Below are 27,357 nucleotides of genomic sequence, written 5' to 3' on the forward strand. Positions count from 1 at the left end.
TTGGGTACCAAGACCACTGGGCTAGCCCAGGGGCTGCTGGAGGGCTCAATCACCCCTAGTGCCAACATCTTGGAAACTTCTTCCTTGATGCTGGCCCTGACCTTGTCAGCTACCTTGTAAAATTTGTGTTTCACAGGCAGACTATCTCCAGTGTCCACATCATGTACGTACCAATTGGTGACACCTGCGGTCAGGGAGAACAGAGAGGAAAACTGACCCAACACCTGGCGACAGTCTCTTTGCTGTTCTGGGGTCAGGGTGGGCGAGAGGACCACACCATCCACTGACCCGTCATGCTCCTTAGCTGCCAGGAGGTCAGGGAGAGGATCACTATCCTCCTCCCCTCCTGCATCTGTAGCCATGAGCATTGTCACTGCAGACCTCTCAAAGTGTGGGTAGAGGCGGTTCACATGCAAGACTCTCAGGAGCTGCCTGGGAGTCCTCAGGTTAACCAAGTAGGTTACCTCACTTTTCCTTTTACACCACCTCATATGGCCCTGTCCACTTGTCTTGGAGCGCACAAGGCTCCACTGGCGCCATCACCCACACTTTCTGCCCAGGTTGAAATTCGACCAGAGTGGTATTCTGGTCGTACCATCTTTTAATTTCTTTCTGGCTAGCTTCCAGGTTCTCCTGAGCGAGCTTCCTGAAGCGTTGTGTCTGGTTGCGAATGGCCAGCACAGAGTTGAACACATCCTGGGGGGTTTTCCCACGGGATTTCTCCCACCCCTCCTTCACCAGTTTGAGAGGTCCTCTAACAGGGTGGCCATACATGAGTTCAATGGACTGAACCCTAAGGACTTCTGAGGCACCTCCCTGTAGGCAAACAACAGGCATGGTAACAAGACGTCCCACTTCCGTCTCATGGGCTCCGCTAGGCCCATAATCATACCTTTCAGGGTCCGGTTGAACCTTTCAACCAACCCATTTCCTTGAGGGTGGTAAGGAGTGGTGAACTTATAAGTTACCCCACAATCCTCCCACAGAGACTTCATGTACCTAGAGATGAAGTTGGTACCCCGGTCGGAGACCACCTCTCTGGGGAACCCCACACGGGAAAAGATCCCCATCAATGCACGGCCCACCACGGGTGCTGTGATTGTCCTGAGAGGGACTGCCTCCGGGTACCGGGTGGCATGGTCCACCAAGAATAGGATGAACCTGTTGCCTAAGGCTGTCCTGGGGTCCAGGGGCCCGACAATGTCTATGCCCACCCGCTCGAAAGGGGTGCTCACCACTGGAAAGGGTTAGAGGGGTGCTTTCAACTTCATTCCAGTCTTGCCACTGGCTTAACAGGTTTGGCAAGACCTACAAAAGGAACCAACGTGCTTCCTCATCTGGAGCCAGTGGAAGTGGGTGACAAGCCTGTTTAGGGTCTTGTCTTGCCCCAGATGTCCTGCGAGAGGCACGTCATGAGCCAGACCCATTAGGAAGTTTCTGAAGCGCTCGGGTACCACCAGCACACGGGCTGCACCGGGCTCAGCAAACTTAGACTCACTATACAACAAGTCATCCTCCCAGTAGATAAAGTGATCTCTGGACGCTCCACCTGCTGGTCTGCAGCCTGTTGTCGCAGACCAATGAGGGAAGGGCATTCTTTCTGCGCCTGGCAGAATTCCTCCCTGGAGGGACCACCTTCCTGCTGCCAATGGGTCAGCTGAGGCAGGTCCCCCAGTTCGGCCACCTGTTCCCCTGTAGGTTCCAGGGCATCCCCCTCGGGTTCTGCTCCTTCCTGGACCATGGGAACTGCTGGGGCAGGTTTCCCGCACCCCATGCCCCTTCTTCTCTTGGCAGGTCTCTGGGCCACTGTTTCAGGCTCCAGTTCTGCTGAGTCACCCCTACTGGCTGCCATAGCACGCGTGGTCACACAGATCCACGCAGGCAAACCGAACATCTCCAAATGAGTTCTGTGTTCTACATCCTTCCATGGAGAACTCTCCAGGTTGTTACCTAGCAGACAGTCCACAGGCAAGGCATCACTGACAACCACTTACAAAAGACCAGAGACTCCCCCCCATTCAAAGGGAACACGTGCCAACTTGCAGAGGTGCACTGAGCTGTCAGCTGCCACTACAGGGCGGAGTACATCAGGGATGATTTGCTCTTCAGACACCCACTGACACCTCACGGATGTCACGCTGGCGCCGGTGTCTCTCAGAGCCTCTATCTCCCTCCCATTGATGGTCACCTTCTGCCCATATTTCTTAGTGTTCAGGGGCAGTAAGGTTTCCTGGACCATCTCTTGGTCTCCTAGAGAGACAAGGGACATAACTGCTAAGCCTTCCTCCCCACTGGACATCAAATCCCCGTCCAAAGCTATACTCGCTAACCCTGGGGCTGGAGCACCAGTGGGTGCTGTTTTCTTTTTGGGACAGTTGGGAGCAATGTGGCCCACCTCGTTGCAGTGATAGCAGGTAGGTGGAGCTCTGTTGTCTCTGTTATCTCTAGTGTCCCGCTTGCCCTTCGGGGGCCATGGCTCTCTAGGTCTGGGGGTTGGGATTCCTTTCCCTGGGAACTATTTTGGGGCCTTTGTGAGAACTCCTTTTGGTTACCCTTGTCCACCCCACTCTTCTGCTGGGGACCCTGCCCACCTTTGGCTGTGGTACCCACAATTCCTCTGTGGACCCTGGTACTGGTCCAGCGGTCCGCCTCCTTAGCAAGCTCAATGGGGTCTGTCAGCTTGCTGTCTAAAATATGCTGGCGCAGCTCTGGAACACAAAGACTACTCAAGTGCGCCCAACTGATTAAATGCAACAACCCCTTAAAATCAGTTAGTTTACTGCCCTTCATCCAACCTTCCAGTGCACGCGAGTACAAATTCACACACTCCATCCAAGTCTCAGACTCTCTCTTCTTAGAGTTTCTAAACTGCAGTCTATACTGCTCTGGAGTAAGGCCATACCTGAGACATAAGGCCTCCTTCATATTGGGGTAGGTCATGGCACCTGCCATTTCTAAGGGCTCTAGAGCACTCCTCCCAGAAGCCTCAAAATGTTTCCACAGGCCCGCCCCCCAATGCTGATCAGGCACACCATTAATTTTTTTTTTTTTTTTTGAAAACCTTTATTAGACAATATAAGTAAACAAATACGGGCCTACAACCCACGGGCCGGCCTCGACAACATTTAAAGCACAGTAGCAAGCAGTTAGGCGACTCAGCAGCACAGCAAGCAAGCACAATTAATCCGAGTTACACTATAAGTAATTGCGCTGCCGAGAAGCAGGATAAGTGAAGGTTTAATTTTAAAGTTTTTTTTTTTTTGAACGTGTCCAAAGCAATAGAAGTCAAGAAGGATCAGAGTCCAAACAATACGTCCAGGACAGAAGTGGGCAACGATCATCAGAAAAATCAGCAAACATTATCCATAAAACAAATGGCTGGAGGCGAGTATGTCAGGATAAATGAGAAACACACAGTACAATACACCCCAGCTACTACCCACATCTCCCAATCCACCCCATGACCCAAGGAAATAGGAGAAGAAAAGAGTAAAAGAGGAAGAAGAAAAATTGAGGCCCATAGAAACTGAAACGAACAAAGAAACCCCCCCCCCGCCCACCCCCCACCCTACACGCATGCAGAGGCTACGGCCTACCCCCCCCCTAGCAGTGTGTCTGTCACCCCAAAGGAGTACCCGAAATTCAGAAGAAAGGAAAAGAAGGAAAAAGAGAATCACATAAGACCGGAGGAGGGCCAGAGAAATAACCAAAACAATCAGCACTTAAACCCGCGGCCACCCAACCCCGGACCCCGCCCCAGTACCTAACCAATATTTACCTCCAACAATTGTCCATTACAGCCCCAGCAATACACACAGCAGGTTGCAACAAAAAGGAGGAACATCCTCAGCCCTGTCCCCTTCGATCCAGCATGACAGCGGAGTCCAGGTCTAAAACAGCCAACGTGGACGGAGAAGGCAACCGTGAAATCCATTGCAGAAGTCGAGGCACTTGAGATGAGTCACACTGGCTGGGAGGTCGGTCACAAAAGTCAATAGAAGCCACTGCTGCTTGCCCGAAGATAGTACAGTGGGAAGCAAGACAAAGCAAAAGTTCAACCGTAGCAGCAGGCCGAGGCAAGAGCATCAAATCCAGGAAGAAGCAAAGAGGCACGCCACCAGAAGACAAAGGAAATGGAAAACATGGCGTCCGAAGCAGATGCACCAGCCATCGAGAAAGATCATTATCGCCAGACCTCCTCAAATCAACTACGGAGAGTACTGCAGCGGAAACTGAGGCCTGACCAGCTATCGCCTCCACACGCTCCAGGGTAGACAATCCACCGTAAACCGGGTGAGGATGTGGCATAGTGTGCAGCACTGAAAGGCAATCACGGCCAGCCGGTGAAATCGCATCGAGCCGGTCCCCCAATCCTTGGGCAGCGTCACGAAAGGCAATCCTTAGATCCTCCAAAGCATCCAAAACATCACGGGGCCCCAGCGGTGTATCCGGACTGGAGGATGCAGCATTGTCCCCCGTCCAGGGCGAACGGCAGCAGAGCATTTCCGAAAGCAAGTCGCCATTTTCAATCATTGACTTACAACAATTCTGCAGAGGATCTGCGAGGCACCGCTGGGACAGAAACATGAGGACAGCTGATCATGAAGCAGCTCCAACTGTGGTAATGCCGGCAAACAATCAGCTCCCGAAACGAGCAGATGACTCCGCTTGCAGGCGCTGGGTGCCCGATGCGGAAAATGGCGTCCGCTACGTGGGAGAGCAACAAAGAAGCAGACCCGTCACCTCCAAACTGTGCAAGGATACAATGTGTGAGCGCCGGTACAAAGTTTCCAGGCGCGTAGGGTCGCCGAGCGGAGGGAAGCGCTGCGGCGATAAGCCCAGCGCAGCAATGCAATTCCAGCCGACCGGCTCCTCCTCCACCACGGCGGTCGCTGTTGTTGTGGCCGCTTCCGGCCGTACCCCACAGGCTATGGCCCGGCTGCGTTCCCTCGAAGGGCCGGGAAGAGAGCAGGGACGCCTCACCACCGGTAGCGCTCGGATTGCACCGGGAAGCACATCGACGTGATCAGGAGCACTTCTCGAGCTCACTTGTTGTGTGAAGGCACAGGATATGCGGCAGGATAGTGAAGAAAGGCACAAGGGTCGACGGAGCCGAGAGACTAGGCGGCCATCTCGGCTGCAGGCTAGGCTCCTCCTCCACACCATTCATTCTTAATGCAATCTCAGGCATAAATATCCTCACTCCTATGATAATTCTGTATATACTTTACCCCCATGCACTGGCTGCGCGCTGCCACCATTTGAACTGGCATCTACCTCCTTGGCTTTAAGATCCAGTTCTCTCAGGCTCAACTCATGAGCCAAAAGCAATTTCTTCTCCTCTAGGGCACGGGCCTCTTTCTTGTCTTCCGCTGCCCTTTCTTTCTCCAATTCCAATTGCCTCATTTTCATTTTCATTACTTCCAAGTCATATTCTCTCTCTCTCTCTGATTTTCTTGTAACTCTTCTGGGGTGAGGCCCCTACCGGAGTGATTGCTGCCAGCTCCTGAGCCTACTCTGCCCACTGGCAGATCTGTGACTTGAAAACCATTTCTTGCACTAACATAATTTCCCTCTTGTGCCTCCCAATGGGCCTTCAAGATTCTTTGCAGCTCATCCTTCCTGTAGCCGCTCTTTATGGGGCACTCAAACTTGTTGCAGAATTGCTGAAGCTGTGTAACTTTGTAAGAATACAGATCCTCAATGCGAAACTCTAGTTCTACCTCCATACTGGGTGTCTTTCCATTCAAAGACATGATGTTTTAGAAGAGTTACTCAAAAATAGAGTCAAAAATCAAAAACCAGTAGTATGCGGTGGCGTAGTGGTCTGCATTCACTAGTGATGTACACCAATCACTGTGGGTCTAGTACAAATACAAGTTTAATATCCCACTGCTGACCAGCAATGTTAGAAATGGGGGTCTCTAGTTGGCAGAGGTAGGTACCAGTGTCCAAATAGGGACCCTTGCTTCTAGTCAGGGCAAGGAGGAAACCCTCTGAGATAACCTCTGCTCACCCTCTAGGTAGCTTGGCACGAGCAGTCTAGGCTAACCAAAGGCAATGTGTAAAGTATTTGTACCAACACTCACAGTAACACAGTGAAAACACCACAAACTGACTCCACAACAGTTTAAAAAAATAAAGGTATTTAATCTAAACTACACAAGACCAAAACAACAAAAATCCAACATACACAGTTCAAGACTATGGTTTCAAAAGAGTTCTTTAGGTTGCGATAAAAATTCACAGATGCGTGAAAAGTTCACAGTTGCGTCACGTTGAGCCAACAGTACCTTTAAATGCGACAAAGTTCCAAAAGCAGAAGCTGGTGTGGTGGAAAACAAGCGATGCGTTGCTCCTGAGACCCTGGGGAGGCGTTTGCGACAGCCCCGCTGCAGCCGCGGGCGTGTTGCGACGAATCCGGTCTGTATGGGGAGGAAGGTCACTTGTATGGATTCCGGTGCGGAGGTTCTGTAGGAAGTTTGTTCTCGCAAAGGCACGAGGCGACGATCTTGGGAGTTGCGACGATCTTCGGGGCGACGATGCGCGGACCAGCGGTGATCTTCTCTCTCGCAGCTCCTCGACGTGATGGCTTCTGCGACGACACTTGCAGCGACGTGATGCGGTCCGAGAGCAAGCGGTGCGGCGATCTCACCCAGCGACGACAGGCTCTGCGACGATACTCGCAGCGATGTTAGACATTCCCGCACGGGTCTGGTGCGTCCCGCAAACGAAGGATGCGACGGCTCTGGCAGCGGCAACAAGCGCTGCAACGGTCTCGGCCTTCGTAGCGGCAGGAATTTCCTCGCACTGTCGGGGATGCGCTCCGCAGCGAGCGATGCGATAACTTTTCAATTGCAAAAGTCTTGCAAGCTTAGTTTTCAAGCTTCCCAGCACAGGTACAACTTCCAGAGGCCCCACAACTGGATCAAGCACTGTAGGAAGGACAGAACTCTCTCAGCAGAGTTCAGGGAAGCTGGGGGTGAAGTCCTTTTGTTCCTGGGACTTCAGGACAGGGAGCCAGCTCTTCTCAGGCCCTTGGAGATTCCTCCAAGACAGGGGACACAGCACAACAGCAAAGTCCTTCCCCTCTCCTTGGCAGCAAAGCAACAGCAGGTCAGTGCAGCAGAGCAACAGCAGGACAGTCTTCCTTCTTCAGTTTCAGCTTTCTCCTTGGCAGAGGTTCCTTCTTGATTCCAGGATGATCTAATTTTTATGTTGTCAGGGGTCCTGTACTTATACCTCTAAAAGTCTTTGTTCTCTTTGTGCAAGTGGGCCTGAGCCCGGTCTGAACCAGTTCTGGGTGTTGCTTGAGCACTTTGTTTTCCTGGCTTCTCCTTTCCTTTCAGAGTGAGGGGCAGGGTCATCAGCCGCCCAGCAGGAGGTGGAGCCAGCATTGTGGAAGGCAGGCACAGCCCTATTCAGGCCCAGGTGCTATCTCCTCCCACGACTCAAGTTGCAAATGCAGTCATTCAGCCTAGGGCTGACTCAGCCAGCCTCCTGGGGAATTCCCAGCCCCTGTCCCTCTCAAACCAGACAGTCAATACACAAACAGGCCAGGGCACACAGAAGGGTCAGACAAGAGAACAGCAACTTTCTAAAAGTGCTGTTCTCAAACACAGGATTAAAAAACAACCTTTCCTAAAAGATATGTTATTAAATTCTGAGTTCAGGGATACTAGACTCTTATGTCCTATCTTGTTCCTATGAGAAGAAATGCTGGTAGCCACTGTAGCCAGCATCCCCCATGTTAATCTATGGAGCAAGATAGCCTTATAATAGTGAAAAACGAAAATGGCTGCCATTCACTACCAGAGCTTGTCACCTGCACCAGTACATGCTCTACCTTTCACATGCACTGCAACCTGCCCAGGAGGGTACCTTGGACCTTCCATAGGGGTGACTAATGTGCACAAAAAGGGAAGGGTTAGGCCTGGTCAGTGGGGACACTGACCAGGAGGACATGGCAGTCCACAGACTGCATGCAGGCACTGTGGTGGCAGGCCTGAGACACCATTTTAGGGCTACTCATGTGGGTGGCACAATCAGTGCTGCAGGCCCACTAGTAGCATCTGTCATCACCAGCCCTGGCACACCCAGTGCACTTTACTAGGGACTTCCTGGTGATACAAATATGCCAATCATGTATATCCAATCATAATAACAATTTACATAGGGAGCACTTACACGCTGGCACTGATCAATAGTGGCAGAGTCTCCAAAGCATCTAAACCAGCAAAATCGAAATCCAGCACAGCATCAAAAATACAGGAGGTAGAGGCAAAAAGATAGTGGAAAACCACGCCAAAGATGCCAGGTCTAACAGTTAGTACTTGGCTCTGTTTCAGGAGGCATTACAGGAGAAATGGGTTGGTGCAAGCCGCCTCCTGACAAGAGCCCCAACACTTATGTTTTTACAAATTTATCACTGCTTTTACAGTTCTAGTACTGACAAGATTGCGATGCGTCTGCGTAGCATAATTATAAACTGCCTTCCGGATTATAGAAAGCGATCACATCTGTTGGTGAACTTGTCATAAAGTGCCCATTCCACTTCAGTCTTCTGGGCACATCCTAATTACAGGTGAGGCAATAAGAGAAATTGAAGGCACTATGGGACATATGTATCAAAAATACATTTTGCATTCTTTAAATAGCGATTTTAAGTAATTGCTATTTAAGGAATGCAAAATGGTGTGTAAGAAAATAGCAATTACATAATAGCAATTCCTAAAGACTCGCAATCGCAATTAGGTAATCGCTATTAGGTAATACTAATCCATTTGTTCCTATGGGCCTAAAGGCCCATATGTGCGAATGGTTTTGTTTTACTTAATATGTGATGACCTAATTGGTAATCGAAAATTAGGAAATGCAAAACCAAGGGTGCCCAGAAACCTAAGACCTACCTGGAGCACCCCACAAAAGAAATGTGCACATGTACATCGCACACATGCCCTGAGGGCATGTGTGCACTACATGACACTATGAAAAATTAATTTTTGTGCATTTGTCAAAAATTGCACATGGTGACCATCAACTTGGAGTCGATGGAAATAGCATTTCTTAAATGAACAGTTTGCATTTAGAAAATGCTTGGTACATGTGCTTACAAAATTGTGAATTACAATTCCCTATTTGCATTTGCATTTTTAAGTAACTGCAAAAAATTTTGATTACTTAAAATTGTGACTACAAAGCGTTTCATACATCTTGAAAGGCTATTTTGCATTTGCAAATGGTCAAATTTAGTGATTTGCACCGTTTGTGAATGCAAAATAGTTTCATACATGTTATGTTATCAGATTTGTAGAGAGCATGGCTGCCCCAGCGGTAGGGGCATCCCAGCGCTAGATCTGCAACAAAACGACTGAAAGGCGGGAAAGGATGCATCTGGGAATAATCAGGGGAAGAGCAAGGTCTCAACTGCCTTCCTAAACACCCTATGGTCTTGTAGGTTCCTGATGGTACTATGGAGAGCATTCCAGAGAGACACAGATAGAGCCCGGAAGGAGTGTCCTCCCGCCCGTGCAGATATTACACTCCAGAGCCAGCCGGACCAAGTCCAGGTGCCTGGATTCTGGTGTAGCTGATGAGCTATTTTATGAAGTCTAGTTATTGCTGAATACACAGACGGTGCGTTATTAGGAATGAAAACGCAACAACTAGATCCGATGACTCTACAAGCTCCGCCCCTATCGGCCAGGATGACGTCAAGGACAAGGCGGTTCTGAAGAACAACAAATCTCATAGCAGACTGCTCTTCTGTTAAGTTACCTAGGGCGGAAGTAGTCTCATTCACTACTGCTTCAAGGGTTCTGGTTAACCTGCGTATTAATTTACTATTCTGGACGGGACCTATGAAAAAAAAGAAACCTTTATTGAAATCCGTATACTGTTCCAATGCAGTTTCAGTCTGATCGACAATTGGGGACTCGATCTCCCTTCTATGTCTGACGTGTACTAGATGGGTATTTCGGTGATAATCAGATGGGGCTAGGAAAACTGGTGGCAGTAGGAATGCAATGTAACATGTTCCATCCCAATCTAGGGGCAAACGTACATAAGCGGTCTGACCACATATAAAATAGGAATGACGTGAAGCTTTGAAAGTAGATTTCCCACTGTCACTGTACTCGACCATAGTAGTACAATCACTGTGTCCTAGATGTACTGAACCATTCTTTCTAACACATAATTCGCCTTTCACTGGTAGAACTGTTATAGAAGGCAAGTCTGAATTGGACTGAACATTCAAAACCATGAGGTTAGAGGAAAAATTACCTAGATCATATACTTCATTTTCTAAATCTATCCCTGTCCTATGAGAAAGACCGTCCTTGTCTGGGAAACAGGTTTCATTCATGACTGTATTCAGAAGGGAAGCTGTGGACTTGTCGTCTAAAGATGACGTTAACGTAAACCATGCTCCACACGAACCATTGTGTGAAAACGGATAGGGAAAGAGTGGTAGAACTCCCTTCACTGTCTGGTAAGGGGGAAGTCGACCACATACCCAGCAATTAGTGGCATTGCTGGTCTCATGTGAATAGTGTAACATACGAATAAAAGTATTGTTGCGCATTGCAAGTCGATAGGACAACTCGTGAGGGGGTAGTTCACTAAATGTGTGTTCTACAGTATCATTAGAGGAAAGGTGTGAATGTGAACCAAGAGGAGGGAAAAATACATGTAGCATATAACTTATACATGTGATCGTAAGACTCAGAATAAACATAAACAATAAGGTAACGATACATCTGCTTCGTAGACTTTTACAATATTTCGTTTTCTTGACGTTTCGTCTATCTCTCTCACTATGTGGGTCTATCTCATACATGTCAGAAACCTGTCTAACCGCTTCACCCGAGGGGGACTTAAACAATTAAACGCTGTCTGACTTACTAGACCTTAGTTTCAGTTTATACTCCTGCTGCGGAGTTTTCTCTAACAGGGGAAGTTTAGAGTCAGTATCGGGGCAGTCCTTGAAAAAAGTCTTTGGACACGGTCCATGGAAACGCTTGATGTGACTGGAATGGAGCCAGCCTTTTCTTCCTTCTAGCTTTACGGCGGTCCTTGTGGTCATCAGAACGAGTTTTGGCTCCTTCCAGCGGGGCTCCAGAGGACTTGAACGATCAAAATTCCGAACCAGAACTAGATCTCCTGGAACGACCTCGTGCGGTTTCACCTGGGTGTTGTCTGGAAAGGCAGCCGCGACCTGTGAACGACAAGAGAGTAGTGCAGACATCAAGGAAGCTAGGTAATCTGTCAGCATGTTACTGTCAACATCGGTGATTTTACGAGGCATAGGTGTACCCCACATGTTTGGGGGACGACCGAAAACTACTTCATAGGGTGACAATCCAGATCTGGAGTGAGCGACCATTCGCATATAGAAGAGGGCAACCGGCAGGGCTACCATCCAATGTACACCTTTTTCTGCACAGACCTTCGCTATTCGTATTTTCAGAGTTTGATTGTGGCGCTCGACGAGGCCAGCTGCCTCGGGGTGTCGTACACAGTGGAATTTCCACTGGTACCCTAACAAAAGTGATACCTGTTTCATGAGTTCGGACGAGAATGGCTGTCCATTATCTGAATACACGACACGGGGTAAACCGTATCGAGGGAAAAACTCACGTACCAACTGCTTGGCAGTGGTCACGGGAGTATAATCTGAGACTGGATATGCTTCTGTCCATCTGGACAGAGCGCATACAACTATGAGGACATACTTGAATCCTCGACATCGATCCATCTGGATATAATCCATCTGGAGGACTTCAAAAGGATGGTCAGGAGGATGAAATCCACCTTGTTCCACGGGGACACCTTTACCTGGATTGAACTGACAACAGATCATGCAGGTACGTACTTTCTGCTTCGCTGCTGCTCGTAAATGCTTGTTAAACCATAGGTTCTGGATGCTGTCTAACATGGCTTTTTCTCCTAAGTGTGCTGGACTATGTGCTGTATTAATAATGACTTGAACCATAGAGTCGGGGAGAAACCATGTGGCTTTTCCCTTCGTCAACCATCCCTGATCTGTCTGGACCCCTCCTTGTTCAGACCATTTCTTGATTTCGTCTGGAGTAGCATGTGTCTGTATGTCTAGTACATCTTGTGTAGGATCCTTGACTGTCATGCAAGTTGTCGGGACTGAAACGTCTGTCTTTGTCGTATCAGCTGGAATGTCTGGAGTCTGAGCTGTAAGTTTGGCTGTTCGATCTGCCAGGTCGTTACCCTGGGAAATGGTGTCAGTGACTCTCGTATGTGCTTTGCACTTCATAATCGCTATAGCTGTAGGTAAATGTATTGCTTCTAACAGAGCTTGAATGAGGGGGCCATGCTGGATCTTGGCTCCATGAGAGGTCATAAACCCTCTTTCTTGCCAGAGGACTCCAAAGTCGTGAACGACTCCGAATGCATAACGTGAATCTGTATATATATTTACTTTCAGGTTCTTGGCTCGTATGCAGGCTTGGGTCAGAGCGATGAGCTCTGCTGCTTGAGCAGACAGGGTGTCAATACGATATGTTTCTATAACTTCAGTTTCAGTAGTCACTGCATATGCTGCTACTAACTCTCCTGTACTTGTTCTCATACATGAACCATCCACATAAAGTGTCAGGTCTGGGTCTGGTAATGCAATATCCGTCAAGTCTTGTCTTGGCTTCGTCATGGTGTTAATAACTTCCACACAGTCATGTGTCGCAGGGTTTGAGGTAATCGAGGGTAACAGTATAGCAGGATTTAATATGTTACAACGTCTGATCTCTATGTGTGGCTGAAACAGTGTCAGTTCATATCCTGTCAATCGTGCAATTGTCAAGTGCTGAGTCTGTGTTCGGTTTAAAAGAACTTCCACAGAGTGTGGAACCTGTACTGTCAGGGAGTGTCCTAACACTATGGAATCACTTTGTCTGATAGCTAAAGCTGTGGCGGCAACTGATCTGAGGCACGCAGGCAAAGCCTGGGCTACTGGATCTAATGTGCTAGAAAAATAAGCACAAGGCTTGTGTTGTCCTGCTTGATCTTGTGTGAGAACAGACAATGCTGTACCATCACGTTCGGTGACAAAAAGTGTAAAAGGTTTGCTGTAGTTTGGTGTCGCTAAAACAGGTGCTTGACATAAAGCTTTCTTTAATTCTTCGAAGTGTGTGTTCCTGGGTCCAAGGGAGGACAGTCGATGTCGCTGCCTCCTGTGTTGTCAACTGTATCAGTGGCTTGGCTAGATATGCGTACTGAGGGATCCATTGTCTGCAGTAAGAAGTGAGGCCGATAAAAGCTCGTACCTCCTTCTGTGTCTTGGGCTGTGGAAGATGTGCAATTAACTGGATACGGTCAGGTGTCAACTGTCTACCCCTCTTGGACAGCAAGTGTCCAAGGTATACCACTTGCTGGACACAGAATTGCAGTTTCGAAGGGGACACCTTGTGCCCCATTTCTGCCAGAAAATACAAGACTGTCAGTGACGCACGTTCGCAGTCACGTTCTGTACGGGCAGTGATCAATAGATCATCGACATACTGGAGCAGGGCAGTGTCAGTTGGCATGTGAATACTATCTAGTTGTCGTTTCAGTGCTTGACTGTAAATACTGGGACTTTCTGTGAACCCTTGAGGTGCACGTGTGAATTTATAGCTTCTTCCATTTAAACAGAATCCGAAAAGGAACTGGCTGTCTGGATGGATGGGTACACTAAAGAAGGCGTTCTTGAGATCGATAACAGTAAAGAACGCTGCTTCGGAATCAATGGCAGTCAATAGGGAAGAGATATCTGGAACCACTGGGTACTGGGGTATAATACATTTAATAAGTTCTCGAAGGTCAATCACTAGTCGATAAACTGGAGGTGCATTTGGGTCAGTGCGTTTAAGAATCGGAATGATAGGAGAATTACATACATTGGAGTCAGTTTCTACAACCACTCCTTGAGCAATGAGCTCGTCAATGATTTTTGATAAGGCTGCTACAGCCTCAGGTGGCAACTTGTATTGTCGGATTCGTGGTAGTACAACTCCTTGTTTCAGAGTGACACGGTATGGTGTAATGTGCATACAACCTACATCCGTTGGACCTTGCGCCCATAAATGCTGTGGTACATTCAATAATCTTGGATCAAAATCTCTTAACACATAATGTCCTTTAAAATCACGTAAAAACAATCTCACTCCTTCCGGAGAACAACAAATCACGGCACCTAGTTCTTTCAATGTTTTAATACCAAGTAAGTTTTCTGGACATGATTTCGTAAGTAACAAGTCTGTAGTTCGGGACAATGGACCGACTTCTAGGGAAACTGGTTTCGATATTTCATTTACAATAGGCTTTCCTGAAAATCCCAGGGAAACATTTCTTGAGCCTGAGAGAGGGGCCCCTGGAACCTCGTCATGACTGATGGTAGTCCTACTTGCCCCTGTATCAATCAGAAACTTTCTGTCTTTCCCTAATACTTGGCTGTGTACATAGGGACCTTCTTGATCTACAGGAACCTCGATGAGAGGCAAGCCAACCTCTCTCTCTAGGCTGTTTCATGAATACTGCTGATATTCTGGATAATCTGACTGTGCGTACTGGTACATCTGCTGTGTAACGTGTTGTGTGGCAGCTATAGGCTGCGGTACTGTTACTGTCTGTTGTGCGTTCTGCGGTGGTTGCGTGTTTTGTGGAACATGTTCCTGTCTAGGAGGACGCGGTCTCTCTTTCGTCTTACCAGTAGCTATGTTGTGTTTCAGAACTGCACATTCGTTTATATAGTGACCTGGCTGTTTACAGTAATTGCATGTCCCTTTAACGGGAGCTGCAGAATGACTGGTCTGAGTCGTACCCCTCTTCTGACTATCAACTGGAACAGACTGTGCCACCAGTACTTTCATTTTCGTGTCTTTCATACGTCTCCTTTCGTGTTCTTGCTCTTCTCTGATTCGGTTCTGGTGGTACTGTAACATTTGTAACATTTGGGACGGGGTATTAGCTTGCCAGGTACTCTCAACTTTCAGTACTCGATTTTTAACTTGTGGTAAAGAATTCTCTACTAATTTGGTAACAAAAAGATGTGGATACGACTCACTACTTGTTTTCAAGCCGCTGTTAATAATGAAACATTTCTCAAATCTAGAATAAAAATCACTAGTGTCTTCGTCTTGTTTCTGTTTACAGGCTGAGATGGCATCCCAGTCTTCCTTTTTCGTGGTTAATAATCTTGGCAAAACTTGTATTAACAACTCGGGCAATGCTTTGGCTTTTTCCCCAAGACCAGTACCAGGAACTCGTGTGTTATCTTCGTTCTCTAATTCTGCCCAGTCAATCTTTTTCTCTCCCACCTCCCATTCCTTTTCTTTAAGTTTTTCGTATATGCCCGCAGGCAACAGGACCTTTAACATTTTAATGATATCGGGATACGTGTATTCTCCCATGCGGAGCATGTCTTTTAATTCACGGTGGAACCCTGCTGGATCTTTATCGTGACAGGGCACTAACTTTTTCATTTCCAGTAGTTCTATTTTCGTTAAAGGGGTGTAAACAAATACTCGTTCGAGCGTACCTCCCGTTCCCTTAACAGGATGGACTTCTCGCAAGGGATTCTGTCTGTCTATGTAAAATGTCTTCCTTACTGGGGGTAGAACAGGAACAAAATGTGGAGTCAGGAACGTTCTGTACTTGTGGCGTTGTTCTAAAATGACATTAATCAAATCGGTACCTAGGCCTTTCCCTCTGTTTAGGAGTAACTCGTCCAATACATTATATAGGGGACCTGGATCAGAATGCTGACTTTCGTACAGTGTAATGAGGTGCTGGATCATGTACATACCCACCAGTCGCTGTTCGTCTGGGGATAGTTTCAGAAATGTTTGGGCCACAACTTCGTCTGAAAATGTGCTAGAATCACTAGTCCATTGCACTGCTGATCGGGCTAGTTCCTGTTCATGCATGGCACTAAGCTCACTGTAACCTATTCGTAGTTTCAGAACTCTGTCGGTAGCTTGAAATAAATGCTCAAGAGAACACTGTTCTGGTACGGGAGGAAGAAAAGTTTTCTTACATTCTAGGCGTGTGTGTCTGTCAAAAGGTCTCGTCCTACCGACATACGCTATTCTGTCTGGGTTCTCTATGTCTACATCTTCGTCTGAAGTGTCATTCTCTTTCTCGGTTCCTCTTGCTGCTTTCTCCCTTTCGTGTATGCCTAGAATTTCTTTACGAATCTTTCTATACATGGTTTCTATACTACCTTGTTTACTGTGTTTTCCGTCTGCTATATTGTCACTCCATTTTGTCAGGGCCCTCATCTCATCTTTATCTTTACCAGGCTGGTCTTGTTCTCTTATTAAACAGTTTATCAAAAACTGCAAGATCATATTTTGAGTCTCGACTTTCCTGTGTGCCATAGCCTCGTGAATACTTTCTGGTCCTTGTCCTGTTCTGATGAAATGATATATTCTGTCTAAATGTTCCCTCATTTCTGGCATGATAGCCAAATAACTTGCAACTCGTCGTAGACGTACGGAATATAATATCATGTGATCTTCGCCTGGCACTGGGTCATATCTACAATCAGTGAGGTATTGTTTGAGGGCTGCGTATGTAGCCATTTTTGGCGTGCGCTGTAATGCTGCGTCTCTCAGCGTCATTCGTTTTACTTGAGGCGGGGTGATAGCAATACCTCCCCCTGCTCCTCCTGAACTTGAATCGTCAACTAATACTGTGTGCGACGTTGCTGGTAATGTGACTGGTAAAGTAGGCAAACGTAATGTGGGTTGGTCCTGGGTTACTGGCGGATTAAAAGGATTCCCGGGACCAGTGGCTGGAGGAACAGTGATTACGTTATTAACAGGGTTGAGAGGTTGAATAGGCGGGGTAGGATTCGGATTTGCATATTCTGGGACAGTGTCGTCTAAATAGGAAGAAAGGAAAATTTCAGCTGCGGTCGGTTTATGACGTAGCTTAGTCGGGACCAATGGTGGCGGTAAATTACAGGGTGCATCCGGGGTCGCCTTAGGCAGGCCCTCGGCGAGAAGGGGATACATGCCTTTAATAAGGGCATTTCTTTGTCTGTCTAACTGTTCTGCTTTAACTCGTTCACCTTCTTCTAGTAGTTCCCGTTCTTGGGCTTTTTCTGATGATTCCCTACTTAGTTCTGCTTTCCTGAATTCTTTTTCTGTTCTTTTATGCGATTCTTTACGCCACAATTCTATGGCATCTTTCTGGGACTGTCTGGCTTTCTTTTTCCATAATGCTTCCTCTACTCTCATGATGCACTCGGCATCCCAGGTTCCTGAAACAGGCCATCTATATTTCTCTTCCAGATGTTTGGTATAGTCTGCCCATAAGTCTAAGTACAGTATGGCATCTAAGCCATGTTTATGATACATGAAATGTCCAGGACTGTCCCTAGGTGGGACAGGAACTGATTCTTCGAGTATCCCTTTTCTGGTTCTTATCTGACGTAACTTTGAAAACAAAGGCATATTTGAACGTACTTGGACTTGAACACAATAAACACAGTAATGAATAGCAAAACAAATCATTCATACCACGACATCAAAACACATTAAAAACAGTTCGAACAGATACTACCTAGTACATCGAAAACATAATACATCGAAAACATAATACTGGAAATCTCGAGAGACTATACAAAAAAACAGAATTACTGGATGCACTGCTGAAACAGTACAGAACATACCGGTCTCATAAAGAGACACGTCTAGGTTTGTCAGGCCCACATACACAAGCTAATGTTATCATGAAGACTCCGAGAGCATGCAGGTAGTGGACTGCATAATATGGGTATGGAGAGGCCTGGCCTGGATCTCTGGGGTGGAAGGCATGTACTCCCCATGTGGTAAATAAATAAATTACCGGTACTATTTTTCTATGCATTAAATGAAAAGGATAGCTCAATAAATAAGAGGCAGAGTCCGAGGTATCTGAGTCATACGGGCTTTAATTAAGTGGCTCGAGCCAATGGATATCGGGTTCCGTCACCTACTAAGGTTCAGGAAGGGACATTCAACATTTCTTTGACATCATACAATATATATAGTAGAACTGTACAGTTGCATTGAATACAGTAGGCGTAACAAGTGACAAACGAAAGATAAGAACATATGGGCGTGAAAGGAAGGCGTGCACAGGGCGTGCACGGAAGTGTGTGATGCAGACGTCACAGAAGTGTCATAAATGGGTGGACACATGGAGGGGCTACATGTGCAGCTGGAACCTTTAACCTACTGGTGCGTGCAAAACGAGTCATGACGTGTAACTGGGGAGAGCTGGGGGCGCTGACTCCTAGCACTAGTAGAGGAGACTAAAGTCTGGGATGTCAGAACGACCTGTACCTATAGCGTATCTGATATCTTGTGTTTGGAGTACATGTTGCTTGATTCTAAAAGTCATCAGAGCAAAGGCTACTTGTCACTAAAAGCTAGTGTCTGCATATATTCCTTCAGGTATTGCGTGAGCTATGGATCTTCTATGGATACTAATTCAGTAATTCACTTGCATGGAGACAGAAAGACTAGACTGTAGATTGATATGTTTATGCTGTTCGTTAGCTAGGAATGTGAAGCCGGGGAGCTGAACAGATAACTGTAGGCATAACATATTCTTGGCAGGCAGGCCGAGTCCGGGCACCGCGTTGCTTGGCAGGAAGTAAGTGAAGGGTCAGGGATGCGGGCGGGGCTGCATCTCTCGGAGCATTTCAGGAGACTTGAGGCCTGAATCTGGTGTCCGGATCCAGTGAGGCCTAGAAACGGGTGCATCTTGATGATTTAACGTGCACCATGTAAAGACGTTGGCAACATAGGCCTAAAAGCCTAATTCACGTTGCTTTCACGGAGGACTGGATAACTGACATATTAACGTTGGACGCAACTGCAAATGCGTCTAGATTATCGGCCATAGAGGGGAAATGCATAGCGATCATGCACATATATTACATGTTGGGGAACACGTAAGGACACATAACAGGGCAAAATTCAATTTTCCTCACCCATATAAAAAACTGATACGCAACCCTAAATAACCCGTTACCAGGGACCCTCTGTGATTCGTTATTTACAGGACATACAAGTTCTCATGCTTGGGAGGGAGCTTTATTCCCTTAACTGAATATCTAAAATAGGGCAGCTCTACACCATTAGCGATATTTACATATATCAGGTTGCCGGAGGCGGTGATAAAGGTGTTCCTTGCCTACCGCAAGGAACAGGCAGATTGGAGGCTGTTGAGCTTTGCAGCTGCTGGCTCGTTAAATACCAAAAATGTTACTGCTATGTACACCACCACTTTAAGAGACATGCCTAGTGTAGACCACTGTCTAGGAATCTCTGGGAGGTGGACATAGGTAACCGCTTAACGGATGCGCACTGGGAATATTGCAGTGGCAAAACTAAGGAGGTCTCTATGAATGGCAGGCATAGATTGTTGCATTGTAATTCTCTCCATCAAAGCTATTACACCCAAGTTAAACTATATAGAAATTGTTGAATTTGGCCCTTTTTGCAGGGTCATCCCGGAACTTTTTGCCTTCCTCCTGGTATTTTTTATGACTTGGTGTTGATGGTTTTAGGATTCTGGGCACTTTATCACTGCTGTTCAGTGTTAAAGTGCATGTGCTCGCTATGGTAAACTTGGTAACATTGGTCTACACCTGTTTGGTGAATTTAATTTACCTATCAGTCCCTTGTAAAGTGGTATCTCATATACCCGGGCCTCTAAATTAAATGCTACTGGTGGGCTTGCAACGCTGCTTGCGCCACCCACCAAAGTAGCATTTCAACCCTGTCTCAGGCCTCTGCCATTGCAGGGCCTGCATGCGCAGTTCGCTACCTCCGTGACATGGCACATAAAGTGGTTGCCACGTCTGTGACTCCCCTTTTACTAAACATCAATCACCCCTAAGGTAGGCCCTAGCTAGCCCTATGGGCAGAGTGCTATGTAGGTAAAAGGTAGGACATGTGCCTTAACTGTGCGGCGTGTCCTAGTAGTGACAATCAGCCTATTTGATTTCTCACTACTGTGAGGCTGTCCTCTCATAAGAATTCATTGGGGATTCCCATATATGTGTTTCAGTGGTAACTCCTGATATGAGAGGGGTAGCATCATCAAGTTTGGCATGTTTGGAATAGGGTAATAACTGCTGCATAATGGTGTTCGCAGATTTATTATCAATATTTTAGAAATGCCACTTTCAGAAGTGGGCATTTCTGTGAGCTATGTGTCTTTGTGCCTGCCTGTTGTGTACTGCATGTCTGACTCTGGATGACAGGGGCTGGGGAGATGCAGTGGCTCCAGAGGAGCTGGGTGAGTCAATGCTAGGCTGAATAGGCCAATCTGCATTTGGAGTAGTGGGAGGAATAGCACCTGACCCTGAATAGGCCTGTGCCTGCCCTACACAATGTTGGCTCTGCCCCCTGTCGTGTGTCTGTGGCCAGAGCCTACACTGACAATGGGGACTGTTGTGCACTAGTTAAGTGCCCCCAGAACTTGTTTGGACTAGGTCCAGTGCCCTGTGCGAGGGCAGAACAAAGACTGAAAGTGGTATAAATATTGGGGCTGTGACCCCATGTGATTGTGCATACTTGACCAAGGACAGCTGGGCGCCAGGAGGAACCGCCACAAAGGACTTCCCCTCTGCTAGAGGGCCCTGTGAGCTGGCCTGCCTGGGCCCATCTCTGCCCCTTTTGACTTCGGTGCTAAACATGTGGTGTGCACTCTGCTTGTCCACTTTTGAATACTGCTCCCAGATTTCCTGACAGAGCATGTGGAGCCCTTCGTTCTTTTCATTGCGCTCATAAGCTCTGTGCCCTTTGAGAAGCAGCCCGTGGACCGGAAGTCAGGCAGGGTAGCCTGACCATGGGGGAGGCCGACCAGAGGAAGCCAGACCGGAGCAGGTAGCCAAGCGAAGAACGCCTGGTTGTGGGCGGGGCTCCCGTGTTGACGAGGGAGAGCCCTGTGTGGTTCTCAACAGCGGAGAGTGAGGGCAGAAGAGCCGGCCTGGGACGCCTATCCTATAAGCGCCCGACCTTGGCGCATCAACCAGTGAAGAAGAGATGCAAGGCTGCAGTGCCGTGGCCATCGGGTGGCCACACATCAGCTTTTTTTGGCCCGGACTCGCCGGAGTGAGGGTGAGTTCAGACATTGGGGGGGATTGCCTATGCGGGGGAGACCAAGTGAGGCCTTCCCTCCCTCGAGGGCATTGCGCCACCTGTTGGTAGCAGTGCCGTTCCTCTGTGTATTATGGGCCATGCATCTGCTGTATAAGCAGCTAGGGGGACAGTTTGGAGGCCTCGTGTTGAGAGGGGCATTTCAGGGCCATCCCAGGACGGGCCCCCGCAGCAGAAATTTGGAGGCTGCCTCACAGGACAGGGAGGGAAGCTGCCATAGCCACACATAGTAATGTGTACGCCTTTTATCGGTTGGACTATGGTGTACTGCTTATCATGTTCAGGTTTGGTGCATAGGCACCCCGCATTCATGCATAATGCTTTTAATGCTGAGTTGGTAATATGCGCACGCTACTATTGGGTACCAAGGTGCACTGCTGATGTTCTTCCTAATATTCTATGCTGAGTCCTTTTATGAGTTTATTGCCTCATGCTTTGTGCTAAGTGCATTATTACCAGTAGTTACTGGCTGTCTTCACTAACGTGAATTATGATGGTTATGTCAGTGGCCCGATTGGCCCAGTCGTGTATATAATTCCTGTAAAGTCATACTAAGTGCCAGGTGGCACAGTGTATATATGTGATTACGTTCTAATGTGTTTTATGAGTAATACAAAGGCTATTTTTGATATAGGTGTTTTAGTGGTGTGCCTAGTGTGTCGCTGCTGTGTGTGTGTGTTGCACAAATGCTTTACACATTGCCTCTGGGATAAGCCTGACTGCTCGTGCCAAGCTACCTAGGGGGTAGGCAGGGGTTATCTTCAGCATGTAATTGCCTTGCCCTGACTAGAGTGGTGGTTTCTGCCTGGCTTAGGCGCATGCCTTAGCCAACCAGAAATCCCATTTTTAACAGAAATGAAATGCGGGACAGTGGCGCATTTGAGAGATGTAATAAAGCAGCGGCAGACTTTATACATTTGTCATGGAACAGTGTGATGACTGCAAATGACTGGTCCAGGTTGTATCAAGTACTAAGCAACATCGTGGACTTGGTACATCAGCCAGTAGCCCTGCAGGCACTACTAGGTCATAATAAAAGGATAACAAAACACTCTAGCCTGGCCCTGTTACTGGGGGAAACATGTGATGCTTTGTCATGGGGTAGGGGTCCCCAACCTACTGTAGACACTTGGCTCACATTTCTAGCATCATACAATGATAACTTAGAACCTTATTGCAATTGTTGCCCAGGAGCTCATGCCCCAGGGACATTAGAGGCCCTCTGAGAACTTATCTTGCCGGTCAAAGGGAGGCAATGAGCGATAAGCAAGGGTTTGGGTAAAACTAATGAAACATCTCAGACCATCCGGGAGGGAGAGTGACAATAAAAATGAGTTGGATTAAGGGATACATGGCGGCAATGTTTGCAGTGGCGGCTCCTCGAGGGAGTGCTGCGGGGCAGTGGGGTGGGGGTAGTAAACTCTGGCATACGGTCGAACCGAGTGAAGTACATAAATAAATAAATAAAACAAATTATATTGCACACGCTGCATCGCCAATTGGGTTGCAGCGCACGCAATGTAATTTGTTCTATTTATTTATTTATGTACTTAACTCGGTTCGGCCGTATGCCGGAGTTTCATACTCCCCACCCTGCCCCCCACGCACCCTGCCCACCACCCCGCAGCACTCCCTCGACGAGCCGCCCCTGAATGTTTGGAAGATACTGTGCTCACGCAGCCATAACACAAATTGTTGGGTCAAGTGGCTCCGATAGTTCTATGAAAAGTATAAGATGCATATGATGAAGTTTGCTGAGCTCTTTTTTTCTCGGTTGTATCACTCAAAAATGTAATAAAGTGTTAAGAAAAGAAAGATAAATTATTTAACAGATCAATGGTCTTTCTCACTTCCAAAACGCCTTAGCAGGATAGAATTGTACAGTACATTTATAAAGCTACCTCTAATAATAGGCAACACTGGTAGTCGACTATGATGCCATCTGCTAGGGCCTTCAGGCCCTTCACCACAACTACACAGCTGGCCTTTAAAGTTAACCATTTTACATTTTGAATGTTAAGAAAAGATTTACCAGCAGCATTCTCAGAGTAAATCTGAAAACAACCTGAGAGCTGCAAACTGCACTTTGTTCTTTCTGGCACCCTCCACATTTTAATAAAAGGGGCCTGGGTTGTGCTATTAGAAACATGTTGTGTTTTGAATCAGCAGCATGCAGTGCTGATGCACTTTCCCCGTGTATAATTCCCAGAGCTATTCAGACCCAAAGGAGGGAGAGAGACCTGTGTATCTAAGTGAAGCATACTTGCTTCGAGCAATGTGATATGCAAAACCATAACAGATAAGTAAACCTGTAGTACCACTCAACTACTAGAGTGAAGAGCTAATTTGTATGTGTCAGCTAGCCAGCTTAGCTGTCTGTTGGCAGGACGTTTCGTTTCTAGTACTGGACATTACATTCACTAAAAGTGGTTTTGGGTCAGTTCCTTGCTCATACTTGGTGGCATAGTTGTCTGTCTCACTTCTTTGCTCCGGATTCGAAGGCTTTCCTCCCCAATCTTATGTTTGTCCCACCCAGGATCATTTTGGTCTTACAGTGGACTGATGATGTAACCTTCTGCTGCAGATGTCAGGCATTGATTTGGAGGACTCTTTTCTCTCACTCGCTCTCCCTGCTTCCAGTCCTCCTCCTTTCTTCCTTTCTCCTGTCCTATGCGTCCTCTTCACCACCAGCCCCTCCCCCCGTCAACACCACTCCGGGTTTCCTTTATTTACTTTAACTTTTTGCAGCTCCCGGCACAGTCGGCAGGCAGACATCTTAAAATGTTTTTTCTGACTATTCTAAGATGGCTACCCACGTGTGCATGTGGACGTGTGGGAGATATGCCTGCATGCTTTGTTTATTTGTTTTATTTTTAACAAATTCCATTTGCAGCCAGGGCTGTCTGGCATCGACAGTGGCCATCTCAGAGTGGCATTTGGGCTACCTAAGAAAGCAAAAACAATTCACAAAATTAATAGATTGTACAGTCAAAACCTATTTGCTTTGCTTTGTTTAAGTTCCTGTTCCAAAATATCTGTTGGCTATCTTGAAACAGTAAATTAAAGTTAGCAAAAATAAGACTCTTGCAGAATAACATAGTTGATTAATTTGTATGTTTTTACATCATAAATGAACTTTTCTGTAGCACTTATGTAGAGCTTTTGATAGGCAACAGTATAGTGTATTTCCTTTAGTATTAAACAACACAAGAACGCAAACTGTTATGTCTGTCGTTCCATGCTCCATGTTTGATTGGTAAGGTATATAGACAATCATTATTCATATCTTCTGTGGCCATGCTCCAAATTCTCTTTTAATTGGCTATAGGATATGGCATAACCTTCCAGTCACATTGGAAATAGTTGTGTTGTTGCACCTGACAGGCAAATAGTGATGTTCAAGAGACACTTCAGGATATATAGCTAGTGGAAGCACACACCCCACTAGCACAGGGAGCAGTGAGGAGAGCTAGGAATAAACGAACACCATGGCCATGGGCCTGTGCATCTCCTCCTAGCTCTTCTGCAAGCAGCAATAGCTAATGGATGATCTGGCATTAGGCTCATTTAAAGCCTTTGCTGCTCTCTGCTGTAGGCAGATGGTTCTTCATGTTGGGTTGGGTCATGTTAGGGTATAATTTATTTGTAAAGAGTTTGCACGCAGATACCTAAGTATAAGAAATTGGGGAATTAGTTGAGGGGTGAGTACCCACCTCAAGTAATAACCACAGTCCTTGTCAGGGTGAAATTTAAAGTTCCTAGTCACAAAATCACCCAGAGCTCAACCCCCTGGTAGCTATAACACTGAGCAGGTAGGCTTAACTCAGAGGCAATGGCCCTCATTTACAAGAAAGTGGCGCTGCACCGCAAGCCCATTGCTGCGGCACTTTCAAAGTGCAAGGATGCAACATATTTACAAAAAGATGTTGCATGCTTGTGCTTTCCCCAGCGCTGGAGCACAATAGCCTGCCATGCGCCAATGTAGGCATCCTTGCACCGTGGTGCAAGGATGCCAGCGTCACGGGGATGATTGTTTCCCTTCCTGCACATAAACAATCTGAAATGGTGTTTTTCAACTTCTTTGTGTGCTGCATTAGCACACATAGGACTTGCAAAACGTAATTTTTCTAAATGATTGCTTATGTGCAGGAAGGGGCTCCTTCCTGCACATAAACAATCACCAGAGCTGAATTCCACGTTTTATGTGTGCTGCAGATTGCAGCACGCATAGAGAGAGGAAAAAACTAGGAGAAATTAATACATTTCTCCTTGTTGCATCTTCCTAGCATTCAGACGCGTTTCCAGGTTTACGATTTCTCATAAATCTGGAAATGTGTCAAGTTCCATGGGTGTTGCGTGGGAACACCCACATGAACACCCATGGAACGCCCCTTTCACGCAAAGTGCTGCATACAAAGGGGCCATATTTACAAGGACAGGATAAACCATGCATGGTGGTTTTTCCTGTACTTGGTAATAATCGGCAGGAGAATGTGTCACCGGTGCGTCACAAAAAGTGACACACCGGTGGTGCAAGGTGCTTGTAAATAGGCCCCAGTATGTTAACTATTTACGCAGTATCAAAAGAGTAATTTAATCTAAAACACAACACAACAAAAATCCAAAACTGATTTAGAAAAATAGAGTAAATGACGCCAACACAACAAAAATCCAATAGCAGCAAACCGGAATTATGAAACTTCAACTTTTAAATATGAAACTAGAGCAACAAATTTCCTTTCTCCGGAGAATGATGACTAGCTGAAGTTCCTTAGTGGTGGTTGGATCGGGAGGTCCAAGTATTGATGGTCCTGGCCTGCCAGAGATATGGGCAACCCCTTCTAGTAGCCATGATGCTGCCAGAACTGGATAGCATCACAGCAGATAGTGCCTTTCAGAAAAAGCCCTTGATGAAGGAAAAAACAATGGGCACAAAACCTCAAAGGATGGCAGAGTAGTTCAGGGGAGGACGATGGGTTCCATTAACAGGCAAGGAATCCATAGAACAGGCCAGCAACAAAGAGCAGGCTAAGGAATATGCAGGAATACTAGGGAAACAAATACCGAACAGGAACCAGGAATAACTGTAAACCAAATAGGAGCGAAGAGGTTAACGACAAGCCTTCTGAAGCATTCCAATGTAAGGAAAAATAATTATGAGTTCCTTTTATACCCGAGAGCCCAATAAATGACATCAGGAAGGATGACACTATAATGGACTGGGAAGACTCATTAATAGTCTATGGACAACCGCCATCTTGGATTGGGAATCCATATCCCATGAACCCTTGCTAGAGGATTCTGGGAAGAGGATTTATTCTGGTAATGGGGACCCCAGAGGAGCCTCTTTGGCTCTACTCCCCCAGGAAACAAATGGGGATGCAGGGGATAATACATGCAGGCCGGCCACTGCCAAGTAAGAGTCTGATAGGAACGAGGAGGACCACCGGTGCTCCCTGTACCTCTCCTGCCTTCCACGCACAGGGCATCCTGCCTGCCCGTATATGCCATGGTAATCAGTGTCAAGCGAGGCAGTGGCATAACAAAAAATTGTTACGTGTCAACTGCATTCATCTGGTTGAACTTGACCAGTACCTAGGATGACCATGATGGAGTGGGACCTGGTCAGATGTTTTACCTTCCGACTTAGTCTCTGGAGTAGAAGTGAAAAATCTTCTGTGGGGCAAGGCAAAAGGCTGTGGCCGAAGAGGGCTGCAAGTCGTTCGACAAGTGCTGGACAAGTTCTTTGTAAAGCTGATGACTTTTAGCAGGAAAGCTCAGCGCAGGTGAAATCCAAATGTTGCACCGGGAGAAGGTCTCTTGCAAGCCGGCTACTTGTGCTGCCTTCGCCTGCTGTAGATTTCCACCTTTAAACGTAGTCATTTTTTTTAAGTTCACATTCTTTCGTCAGGGAAGGCTGCATGCTGTAACCAAAGAGGGCGTCTTTGCTAGGTCCTGCAGACTCGGATTTGCTGCTGCAGTAAAGCTCCAAGGGGCTCAACCTAAATATTTGGGCCAGCGGCAATGCACCTTGGTTTGATCGTCAAGACAGATTGGTCCCGTTCCTACAGAAGTCTTTGGAGCCAAAAAGTTTCTAAGTCCCAGCTTTCAGGAAATGTTAGGAGGAGTACTCTTTGACACCAGCCAAGGATCGAGAAACTTGGGGACAGCACTTGGGAGACAATAT

Source organism: Lissotriton helveticus, chromosome 3_2 (assembly GCF_964261635.1).
Source record: "Lissotriton helveticus chromosome 3_2, aLisHel1.1, whole genome shotgun sequence".
NCBI classification, from domain to species: Eukaryota; Metazoa; Chordata; class Amphibia; order Caudata; family Salamandridae; genus Lissotriton; species Lissotriton helveticus.